At 41.8% G+C, this 12,850-nt stretch overlaps 2 non-coding genes across 2 annotated transcripts; both read right to left on the bottom strand.

Annotated features, from left to right (window-relative positions):
* Positions 1–4,602: 4,602 nt before the first annotated feature.
* On the bottom strand, positions 4,603–4,674 carry trnag-ucc (transfer RNA glycine (anticodon UCC)). Its single transcript has one exon. It is a non-coding gene; the product is annotated as a tRNA-Gly (tRNA).
* Positions 4,675–6,983: 2,309 nt separating this feature from the next.
* trnaw-cca (transfer RNA tryptophan (anticodon CCA)) lies at positions 6,984–7,055 on the bottom strand. The gene has a single exon. It is a non-coding gene; the product is annotated as a tRNA-Trp (tRNA).
* Between the last annotated feature and the right edge of the window lie 5,795 nt (positions 7,056–12,850).

Consider the following 12,850-nt stretch of genomic DNA (forward strand, 5'->3'; position numbering starts at 1 on the left):
CTCTGTTTCGTGTTTATTATCATAATAATTGTAATTATTATTAGTAGTAGTAGTATTCTACAATAAAACTTGCATAAGTTCGAATTGTGCCGATATGTTTTCTGCACAAGGAAAAGTATATATATTATTAAGTTACACAAGCATTGTAAAGAAACCAACAACATATAGGCACCTGGGTGTGTTCTTCCTACTTGGATAAGTAGGTTAGCCGGCTAAGTTTCAGGATAACTTGGCATTAACTCGGGATTTTCCATTCTCCGTAGCGAGTTTAAAGTTCAGCCAGCTATGTTTCCAGAGCAGCATGTCCAGCATCTCAAACCTGCTCCCTGTCAGGTTAACTTGAAGTTAGATGGCTAACAATCTGACTGTATTTCATCTGCCCAGTTAAATGACAGCTGACTGTGTCCCCCAACAATGACGGCGGCGTTCCTAACAGATCCAGTAGTGATCCAGACCCAGTAGCTTTTCTGCGAGGAATAATTCATAGAGATTATAGATTTAAATTATACAGATTAATTATTTGAGCGTTACAGGTTCGGTCGGAAAGGAATGATTTACGTAGCCGATTAATTAGGACCGCACATCAGTCATTCCGCCCTGGGCCGGCCCTGACCAATTTGATGCCCTAGGCAAGATTTTAGCTGGTGCCCCTGGCATCGCAGCCAATTCCACCACCGATCATTGTGTTCATACACTCACACAGAAACTGCATAGCTTCATGTCTTAGATTTTCTTTATTTTTGAAACAATAAAAAACCACACAAAATAAAAACAGTATGCAAGAAACAAGTGACAAAACGAATTATGAATACAATATAAATTAGTATTGCACGAAAAAACTATATTACCGACACCATAGTGCAAGATGCATAATGTAGCAGTGTTCTACAGCCTTACCGCCTTGCCTTTCTTGCAGCAAACAAGTGACATAAAACGAATTATAAATAAGTGGATGTTTCCTGCAGCACACTTGAAAGAAAAAGTACATTTCTCAAAATTATGTTATAGGTAATGGAGGTTGATGAAAGAGTTAAATAGCTGATCGATCAAAAGGTGTGATCGTTGTGGGGCATCGGTAAGAATGCACAATTCTCATTCATTCCAAACAGTGTCCCTTTATTGCATCACTAGCAATGGGCGTTAGCCTATTTTGGTATTTGTTTTGTGTGTTTTTTATTGCTTCTTGTTTTGTTTTATTTATTCACTTTCCACTGTCAGCTCTCTGCATTCCTTTCCCATCTCTCACTTCTTGATCCTCTGCAATCCGCCTTCCAAACACCGCTCACACCACTGAGACTGCTCTCCTGGCAGTCACTGACTCCCTCAACTGTGCTCGGGCAGCCTCCCTCTCCTCAATCCTCATCCTCCTTGGTCTCTCCGCAACATTTGACACCGTCGATCACTCCATCCTCCTCTCCTGCCTCGCTGACCTTGGAATCTCTGGGACTGCTCTCACTTGTTTCTCCTCCTACCTCAACGACCGGACCTATCAAGTGGCGAGGTTCCTCATCCACCCCTCAACCTCTCCTCACAGGCATAACCCCCGGGTTTAGCTATCCTCCCGATGGTTCACACTTCGGTAGCTACCTTTTTTACTTTCATGGGGCCCTGAAATCCTCGCTGCGCCCCTGGTCATGAAAGCTGTAATGTCTGGTATCAAAATACATTACTGGCTTTCGGCTTACACACGTCATTTCAACCCACTTGCTCAAGCAGACCGAGTAAACGTTTACTCGAGGTATACGGTCACACAGAAGGAGCATCCCAAAAACACCAGTAAATGGCGTAGAAATTTTGAAAACATGCACAATTTTCCACGATCTAAGCCCACAGTTTACGTGCAAAATCTAACGTCTGAGATGATGGTATCCATGTAACATTCCCGAAATGGACGCATTTTAAAAGTGCAAGGTAACGGTCTGGTCCATTTATTGTGGGTTTCAAGGTAAAGTACATTGCTGATGGACGTTTCATGGTTAATGCGGATCAGTGGTTTCCTTTATCATTATGCTCTCTAAATTGTTGTGGGTCTGTTGTACACTGTTCAGTACTGTACATCGTGTTTTAATCCTAACTTGATAAAACACTTCGATTCATGGCTTTGTAGCCCCACCAGTGACGTAAAAAACCACTCGGTAAGATCATTAAAACAAAGTATTAAACAAGGCGCAATGCACAAGACAGTCCTTTGCCCTGTGCAGTGCTGCGGGTAAACAACTCGTCTCTAGTGCAATAAACTAAGACCATGTAAACCCGAGAGGGAGAGGGGCATTTAATCTGTGACTCGAGCATATTGTCTCCAGTGAGGTCAATACACGCGTCAGGGATATGTATGCTAAATGTAATGTAAATATGATGGATATAATGTATATTGTGGTGGAGTTTATAAAGATAATGTCAGGGGAACTTTAGTGATGTTCTGTGTTTTCTAAATTCCAAGCAGTGGGACTTTAAGTCATAACTTTGTGAGGAATTTACATGTCTTTATAAATTATATATCATTATAAAGTAATAATCCAGCTCACTTTGCTAGCTAGCCTACTGCCAGTTGCCATCCAAATGATGATAATGATCAGCTAGTAGTTAAGTACTGCAGTAGTTTGCCAGTTGTCAGCTAATGATTTTTCATAGTATTGTATTATTTAAATTCAGTTTTTTGTGCACTATAGTATTTTCAGTATTGAGTATTTTTGGTGTGGATGTTATTTTACCTAAACAGTTTATTAGTTATTGCTCTGATTTCAATATGCATAGTGCACTATTTACATTTGTATTGATTATTACATCAATTTCTTCAACAAGTACAGTGTATGTTAAAGTGCAATACATGTTCTGTGATGTGCATTATTTAAATGTTTGTGTTTATTTTAGTTTTAACTAAACATTCTCTATACGCCATAAACATGGGCACCACTAAAATGTTTTTCATCGAGAGGGGGGATGGTTCTGGGGCTACTATCAAATCTCGCATATGGCCCCCAAATGGCTAGGGCCGGCTCTGGACATCACACATTACATAGGATGGGACTGACGTTGGATGCGACTTTTCGTGACTTAAATCAAGTAACAAGTTACTAGTACACACATAGCCTCTAAGTGTACTGAGTAATGATACTCTCTCTTTCGTTCATTCGTTCCTTAGTATAATTACCTTTAGTAGTAGTAGTACTGGCCACTACTCGGAAGGTAGCGATGCGCACCAGCTTTCTCATAGTTTTGTGTTTTAGATAATGGTTCAATACGGACTCAATCCCCTTTCATGGACATGGCAGGGAACTTGCAGTTAGAACTAAGGAGTCTAATAAGACTTGGTGGTACGCAGAACTGAAGTGCCAAGTGACAGGCTATCACTTTCATTGCACACCGCATTGTCTTCTCGCAGGGAGCGAATTGGGGAAATGTTGGATTTACGGCATCATGTAGAAAGACTGAATGGTTTAGTTACAGAAAAAGATAAAAAAAAGATAGTGACCTTTCTTACTAGCTGAACTAACCTGCATAAAATTAAGAAGATACAGACATTTTCATGCAATTATTTCAAGTTACAGTCTGCTGCTCAGACACAGTTTGGCGCACAGATGCAACTATCATCAACTCAATTATAAACATATATCTAGAGAGACAGAGAGACAGACATGGACTACATATCGTGCACATTGTATGAAATCATGCTGGTATATGTAGGCTTGTAGATGATTGTTAAGAGGCCTATTTGGAAACATACGAAATGAGATATTACCATAATGAAGTCATGATACATGAAGGAAATGTTTTTCATGTTGGCAAAAGTACCCTGTCAAAATGAAAATGAATGAGAGAAGACTAAAACAAAGGGCTCGTCCGGGATTTGAACCCTTTGAATCATACCCCTAGACCAACGAGCCACATAGCACAGGTTTCTGTGAAAACTAGTTAACATCGGTGCCACGTAGAGAGTTGTGCGCTCCTCTATTTGAACACTTTCTCCTTCAAACATTGCATGAGTGTCTGACTGCCGCCATCTAGCGGTGCTGACTGACCGATGGCTCGGGTATCTTGGATGTTGTTAAATGACATAACTGTCCGCCCAAGACACTGATGAACAAGGGTCATAGTTTTCCCTTGTAATAATAACAACAATAGTAATTGGAGTGAATGGAAGTGGCATTTCTATTTCACTTTACTTTAGCCGTCATCGTCGCCAACATTGTTGTTGGTGAGCATGGAGAGGAGTGTATTAGCTTTTAAAGTATATTCAAGCAATGAACACGTCAAATAAATGTAATACCGAATACTTTTGCACGCAAGTGCACATGTATGTTACAGCGCTACTGGGAGCACGGCCCACGTCAAGCAAGAGGGCGCAGTAAAGGTCTGCGAGTCAAGTGTGATGTGGGTATCCTGCAGCAGGGAGAGGAACCTTTGTTTTTCTACAGACGAAGCTGGTGCTGTGGGATACTAGTGTAAGGCCATTTATTCGTCAACGGTTCGCAACGGTTCACCAGAAGTGTGTTAGTGAAAACAGCGGTAAGTGCAGGCTTAGTAGGGTCGCAATAGCTTGAATGGTGTCGAACTCCCCCGAAGCATCACAAGTGTGATGGCGGAAGCCTAGAAAGAAAACGTTGCGTTGGCCGGGAATCGAACCCGGGTCAACTGCTTGGAAGGCAGCTATGCTCACCACTATACCACCAACGCCCAGAAAGTCTCTCATTCCATGACTTTTGATGCATTTCAGATCATTCATCTGACTAGATACATGCGAATAATCACAGCCTACAGTGTAAAGCTTCTGATTACAGACAGGGCGTGTTGAGTGTGCTAAGTAACTTGCTAAATTCACTAACAAACAGTCGCTGCTCTTACTACAAAACAGGTGCAAGATATATCATTCTTAGCTAAACAAACCACGTAAACAATCAATGTAACTCTTAACTAAACTAGGAAACGCGAGAGAAAAAGGCGATACTTAGCTGCGGCGACTTGAGCGACTTCTCAGCTGGCTTGCCCGAGTGTCCAGATGCATATGTGGAAATACTTCTATACAATCCATGAACATAGATTCTCGATAGATGAATACTGTTTATTTAAAGGTCAGTTTTTATTTAGCGCATAGTTTATTGAATTTACCCACCAAGGTGGAACACGGACAATGATGTATTTGATTGACAGTGTAACTTGGACTGTTGGAGTAACTTGGACACCCATTGGAATGGAAAAACAAACTCGAGAGAAAAGTGTGTGTGTGTGTGTGTGTGTGTGTGTCACCTGCTGGTAGTGATGCATTTACATAACCTACAGACTATTTGGGCTGATTGTTCCTGGTGTATTAATGAAACTTTTCAAAGCGGTGGCTTACGTAGATGACATCACAGTCATTGTTAAGAATGGCAAGGATGTACCTTACCTTAAATGACTGTCAGAAATGAATTGAGTTTCTTCAGTGGTTAATGGCTTTTACTGGGGGAACTAGGTAGAAAGCAAGCCACTGTCTCTAGCCACATTTTGGACAAATGGACAAAACTAGATGGATTTAAAAATAGACGGATAGACAGTCGGATGGCGTCTGTCTACAATATTTTAAATGATAATAGTATATGTAGTATATGCATGTGCATTATAAACTAATCTTTACATAAAAGGGGTAATACCATAATAAAATGCTGATGAGAGGAGAAGAGATCTTATTCACTGGCCAAATACATGATTTCGACAATTGTCGTACATCTTGACGGCACTTAGCTTTACTTTTCACAATGTATGACTGCACTTACTGTACTTAACTGTATACATTGGAAGTTGTAAAATGTATTATCTTGAATTGCTTTGTTTAATGTAAATTTGAATTTGTAATGTTTGATGCCTTGTACTTAACTGTATTCTTGCACTTATGTTGCAAGTCGCCCTGCATAAGGGCGTCTGCCAAGAAATAAAAATAATAATAATGTGTTTTATACAATGAGAAATTAAGAAAACCGTAAAAGAAAGGCATTTTAAACCAGGACCTCTCGCACTCTAAGAGAGAATCATATCTCGAACAAACTTACATTAGTGACATCTTTACACTAGTGCCACGTAGAAAGCGGTGCGCTCCAACAGCTGGAAACTTTCTCAGTCTCAAGTTCAAGCACCTTGTGTGTGACTGCCATCTAATGTTGCTGACTAATAGCACTATTGGACTAGAGGAGCTGGGGCTGGCAGAAATTCAGCCAGGCTTTTCTACAGGCGCAAACTCAGCTGATGCTGTGTAGGCTACTCCGTGTACGTCAATGAAAGTCTAGTGACTTCAATATACACACCCCGATGCACCCAAAGAGTGATTGTCAAAGTATGAGTGACTCGCTCCACTAGCAGCACCGACCTGCATCTCTCTGTGACACCCGGCGCCTCCGTCTGGATAAGCTGCTGGTAATGCCGAGCACGGCAGCAGATCTTGTACAGTGGAACCCTAATAATATTCCTAATAATATGGCAACATCCTGGGGGGTCGGTGTGCCGCGCCACAGTGCAGCGACCTTAGCGCATCACTAAAAGGCACCTTAGCGAGGCCTCGGAATCGCTCAAACATGAACCGAGAAATGAACATTGAATCCCATCTACTATTATTACCTAGTAGTGTTGATGTTATCTAAAGTATTTCTATACGTTTTTATTAGTGTATGAATAGTGTCGACCAGGGATCAGAAAGTGAGACAGTATTGGGTAGGCGGTAATCGAAAGCACAAGAAATACATAAAAGGGAGCTATACAGCAGGTGAATAAAACACGGATTGTGACAGTCTACTGTTAATAGCCTATAACAAGGCAGATTAAAATATAACAAACGATACGGATTCTTAAAATCAAATATAATTTCAACGTGCAGGAGACCAGACTGACTTTTATGCATCCTCTCGGGTGTAGATGCATGTTACTTAGACTAACAACGTTTGCATTCTAGGATATTAATAACACTCTCCACAGCAGGAATTATTGAGTGATATTACAGGGAATGTAGAGTAAAAGACTGACCCCGACGTGATTTGAACACACAACCTTCTGATCTGGAGTCAGACGCGCTACCGTTGCGCCACGAGGTCCTTAAACTTCAGTTAACACAGGACGTCAAGGAAAAATATTGGGAACTATGGTGATGTTTTGCTAGTGACCATTTAGGTTAATGAATGGGCAACTGAAGCATTGACGTGATGAAGAAGTTAAACAGAATGCTAAAGAGATAGTGACAGTGAGCATGACACAGAACACATGGCATGACGTGAATACCAAGTTAAACTTAAAGCAGAAATTACAGAAAGAAAGAAAAAAAAACGGATACTGCACATGTGTTTGGTCTTTCCTATATCTTTAATATGATATCTCAGTAGTTTAAATTTGATACAGAAATTATTCTGGAATCCCATGAAATGGAAAATACAGTGAATATAAAACTATATTTGCTGTATTTATAACAAATATATTCCGCTTATACACTCACCTAAAGGATTATTAGGAACACCATACTAATACTGTGTTTTACCCCCTTTCGCCTTCAGAACTGCCTTAATTCTACGTGGCATTGATTCAACAAGGTGCTGAAAGCATTCTTTAGAAATGTTGGCCCATATTGATAGGATAGCATCTTGCAGTTGATCGAGATTTGTGGGATGCACATCCAGGGCACGAAGCTCCCGTTCCACCACATCCCAAAGATGCTCAATTGGGTCGAGATCTGGTGACTGTGGGGGCCAGTTTAGTACAGTGAACTCATTGTCATGTTCAAGAAACCAATTTGAAATGATTCGACCTTTGTGACATGGTGCATTATCCTGCTGGAAGTAGCCATCAGAGGATGGGTACATGGTGGTCATAAAGGGATGGACATGCTCAGAAACAATGCTCAGGTAGGCCGTGGCATTTAAACGATGCCCAATTGGCACTAAGGGGCCTAAAGTGTGCCAAGAAAACATCCCCCACACCATTACACCACCACCACCAGCCTGCACAGTGGTAACAAGGCATGATGGATCCATGTTCTCATTCTGTTTACGCCAAATTCTGACTCTACCATCTGAATGTCTCAACAGAAATCGAGACTCATCAGACCAGGCAACATTTTTCCAGTCTTCAACTGTCCAATTTTGGTGAGCTTGTGCAAATTGTAGCCTCTTTTTCCTATCTGTAGTGGAGATGAGTGGTACCCGGTGGGGTCTTCTGCTGTTGTAGCCCATCCGCCTCAAGGTTGTACGTGTTGTGGCTTCACAAATGCCTTGCTGCATACCTCGGTTGTAACGAGTGTTTATTTCAGTCAAAGTTGCTCTTCTATCAGCTTGAATCAGTCGGCCCATTCTCCTCTGACCTCTAGCATCAACAAGGCATTTTCGCCCACAGGACTGCTGCATACTGGATGTTTTTCCCTTTTCACACCATTTTTTGTAAACCCTAGAAATGGTTGTGCGTGAAAATCCCAGTAACTGAGCAGATTGTGAAATACTCAGACCGGCCCGTCTGGCACCAACAACCATGCCACGCTCAAAATTGCTTAAATCACCTTTCTTTCCCATTCAGACATCCAGTTTGGAGTTCAGGAGATTGTCTTGACCAGGACCACACCCCTAAATGCATTGAAGCAACTGCCATGTGATTGGTTGGTTAGATAATTGCATTAATGAGAAATTGAACAGGTGTATCTAATAATCCTTTAGGTGAGTGTATTTGCCTTTACTAATATTGTATTTTATTTTACAATAGGTTTAATATAATAAGGTCCAAATAATAAATGTACATATTTGCACATGCTTGCTTTTGGTGAACAGGTAGAATTGGCCATTGTCTGAAAAAACATGCACTCACCTAGTTATTCACAGTTTAAACAGCGCCAGTGAATATTGGGTTTTAATGTTACAAGAGTGACGATGAAGTTATTGCGTTTAGTTGCTTTAAATAACTACAGTGGTTTGTGGATAACAGGAATATGTGCACATACAGAAAAGTTAAAAGTAACGCTGGGTAAGTACATAATCAAATCAAGTTTCACGAAAGATGATATGCTTCAGATACAACTTAATAGTAAAAATGCATTATGGTAAAGAGTTAATAGCTTTGTTGATAACCTCAACGTATGCTAATCAGTCTCTGTTTCGTGTTTATTATCATAATAATTGTAATTATTATTAGTAGTAGTAGTATTCTACAATAAAACTTGCATAAGTTCGAATTGTGCCGATATGTTTTCTGTACAAGGAGAAGTATATATATTATTAAGTTACACAAGCATTGTAAAGAAACCAACAACATATTGGCACCTGGGTGTGTTCTTCCTACTTGGATAAGTAGGTTAGCCGGCTAAGTTTCAGGATAACTTGGCATTAACTCGGGATTTTCCATTCTCCGTAGCGAGTTTAAAGTTCAGCCAGCTATGTTTCCAGAGCAGCATGTCCAGCATCTCAAACCTGCTCCCTGTCAGGTTAACTTGAAGTTAGATGGCTAACAATCTGACTGTATTTCATCTGCCCAGTTAAATGACAGCTGACTGTGTCCCCCAACAATGACGGCGCCGTTCCTAACAGATCCAGTAGTGATCCAGACCCAGTAGCTTTTCTGCGAGGAATAATTCATAGAGATTATAGATTTAAATTATACAGATTATTTATTTGAGCGTTACAGGTTCGGTCGGAAAGGAATGATTTACGTAGCCGATTAATTAGGACCGCACATCAGTCATTCCGCCCTGGGCCGGCCCTGACCAATTTGATGCCCTAGGCAAGATTTTAGCTGGTCCCCTTGCATCGCAGCCAATTCCACCACCGATCATTGTGTTCATACACTTACACAGAAACTGCATAGCTTCATGTCTTAGATTTTCTTTATTTTTGAAACAAGAAAAAAACACACAAAATAAAAACAGTATGCAAGAAACAAGTGAAAAAACGAATTATGAATACAATATAAATAAGTATTGCACGAAAAAACTATATTACCGACACCATAGTGCAAGATGCATAATGTAGCAGTGTTCTACAGCCTTACCGCCTTGCCTTTCTTGCAGCAAACAAGTGACATAAAACGAATTATAAATAAGTGGATGTTTCCTGCAGCACACTTGAAAGAAAAGGTATATTTCTCAGAATTATGTTATAGGTAATGGAGGTTGATGAAAGAGTTAAATAGCTGATCGATCAAAAGGTGTGATCGTTGTGGGGCATCGGTAAGAATGCACAATTCTCATTCATTCCAAACAGTGTCCCTTTACTGCATCACTAGCAATGGGCGTTAGCCTATTTTGGTATTTGTTTTGTGTGTTTTTTATTGCTTTTTGTTTTGTTTTATTAATTCACTTTAAACCTCTTATATTATCACATTATTCCCATTAAAATCACGTTTGTTTACTTTGAATGTCCCGCTTCACTTCACGGAAATGCACGAGTTTTATTTACGATTGATTGATTTAAATATACACATGGCTAATCACGCATTCATGAGAGTACCCGCTTATTCGCCAGGTTCTACGAAATTCAATAATTGACCATGAGGAGCACCTGTTAGGCTGGAGATAAAATGCTCCCGGGGTGGAGCTGGGGGGGACGGGATTGCAGAGCAACGGGAACGAAACGTGGAGCCAAAGGCGAACGAAGGACTTGATGGACAAGTAACGGAAAGGGCTAAGAGACCCAGAGGAGAGCTGAGGCGACCTCTGCAACGCTAGCGAGAGTATCCAGAGAAGGGATAGCGTACTGGCTTTTTGAACTACAGTAGTGTTTCAAAGGATAACAACGAGCAACCTGTTTTTTTTTTTTTTCAACTCGGCCATTGTTTTCTTGGACTGTACATGGACATTGTAATTTCTTTGTATTGCCAAACCCGGACCAGAGCAGAAGCTGAATTTTTGTCGGAGCCCCTCATTACTTTTTACTAGGACACGTGGACTATTGCCTGCCCCATTCCAGCTCCTGGTGCTGCCGGAGGAGACCAACAGAACCCTCCACGAATGCATTTTTTAGTTTGAACTTTTTTGTCTTTTTAACATAAAGAGGAAGTCTGATGGATTTTATATTAGAGATTTGTAATCCAGTTAATTGTATACCTGTCTTGTGTGGTCTGTGGTGTGCTCCTGGCTTGAGATTCCCCAATTTAAATAACCTAAATCGAAGGGAGAATTGAGAGGTAGTAAATGCAAAATGGGCATATTTGGGCAATCGACAACCTCCCAATGGGTCCTAGCGGCTGTAGACAACCGCTAGGTGGTGTAGTCGTGCTTCCATAAGTTTTACCCCCCAGTGGTACTGTATAACTTCCACTCTGTGACACATCCTAGATTTTAATAGCGACAAGATGTGAAGTCATAGTGAAGAGCTTGGGAAGGTGCGGTCACGCCTGCTTCATCAATGACGGGAGCTTTGGGGAGACGGGAGGCAGTCACATTACCTTCCTGAGAGCAGTAACTGCCGAACCAACACACATTACTTGTGTGTGCCAAATACTTCTGTTTTATTAGTACCTAATTTTTCAGCACCAGTATTTAACTTTTCAGATTGTTGGAAAAAAACTGTACAGGTATTCCCTGCTAACACACAACATTGCCAATAACATTGTAGCAATATAATTTATATTGCTACAGCATTGAGGCAATGTGCTAGCAGGGTTGTTGTACTTTGGAATCGGTTCATGCTTCACGATTGGTTAATTGCCTATTTTTTTTTTTGCCTTCATAAACAATTCGTGTATCGACTTTGCTCCCTTTTTCTTGGGATTGTGCGTCTTGTAGGCAGTCCATAGGTTGTCCCTATATTAATTTATTCATGAAATTCCAACCGAAATAGCGACAGTTCTACAGCTATTTCAAACCAGAAGTTTGAATCGCTCCTGATTTCAGGAAAAGGTGTAAATAAAGAACTGTCTCGTTCTGTCCGTCCCTCCCCTCCTCAGCCTTGGACCTCTTCTGTTCTCTGCTCAACCAGTCTGCGCACCACTGAGCACAAGTGGAAGAGATCCAAACTCCCAGCTACCCTCGCACTCTACCACTCTCTACTGCCCACATTCCCCTCCTCGCTCACCTCAGTCTTACTTCCAGTCATTCTTTGAATCCACTGTCCACAACCCCCGCAAGCTTTACTCCACCTTCTCTCTCTTCTCCCCCCTCCTCCCTCATCTCATCTCACCTCATCATTTTGCCTCATTCTTCTACAAGATCACAGACATCCACAAGCTCTTCAACAGTCTCCTCTCCACTCCCACCCTGCCCAAGTCTCCCACCGATCAAGCTTCCATTTCTTCATTCTCTCCTCTCTCAGACTCTGAACTTTCCTCTCTCCTCCTAGGTCACAAACCCATAATATGTCCCCTGGACCCTCTCTCTACTCGCCTCCTGCAAGCGTCTGCTCCATTTCAACTCCCCTTCTTCTCCTCCCTCCTCAACTCCTCACTCCTCTCTGGCTGTTTCCCCTCTTGCATTTAAACAAGCTGCGGTCATCCCACTCCTCAAGAAACCTACCCTTGACCCCACCTCTCCTCAGAGGCACCTGTCTCTGCCCTGTCGCCCTACTCCCCTTCCTCTCAAAGACCCTCGAGCGTGCGGTCCACTGTCAGCTCTCTGCATTCCTTTCCCATCTCTCACTTCTTGATCCTCTGCAATCCGCCTTCCAAACACCGCTCACACCACTGAGACTGCTGTCCTGGCAGTCACTGACTCCCTCAACTGTGCTCGGGCAGCCTCCCTCTCCTCAATCCTCATCCTCCTTGGTCTCTCCGCAACATTTGACACCGTCGATCACTCCATCCTCCTCTCCTGCCTCGCTGACCTTGGAATCTCTGGGACTGCTCTCACTTGTTTCTCCTCCTACCTCAACGACCGGACCTATCAAGTGGCGAGCTTCCTCATCCACCCCTCAACCTCTCCTCA

The sequence above is a fragment of the Amia ocellicauda genome, unplaced genomic scaffold (assembly GCF_036373705.1).
Source record: "Amia ocellicauda isolate fAmiCal2 unplaced genomic scaffold, fAmiCal2.hap1 HAP1_SCAFFOLD_151, whole genome shotgun sequence".
Taxonomy (NCBI): Eukaryota; Metazoa; Chordata; class Actinopteri; order Amiiformes; family Amiidae; genus Amia; species Amia ocellicauda.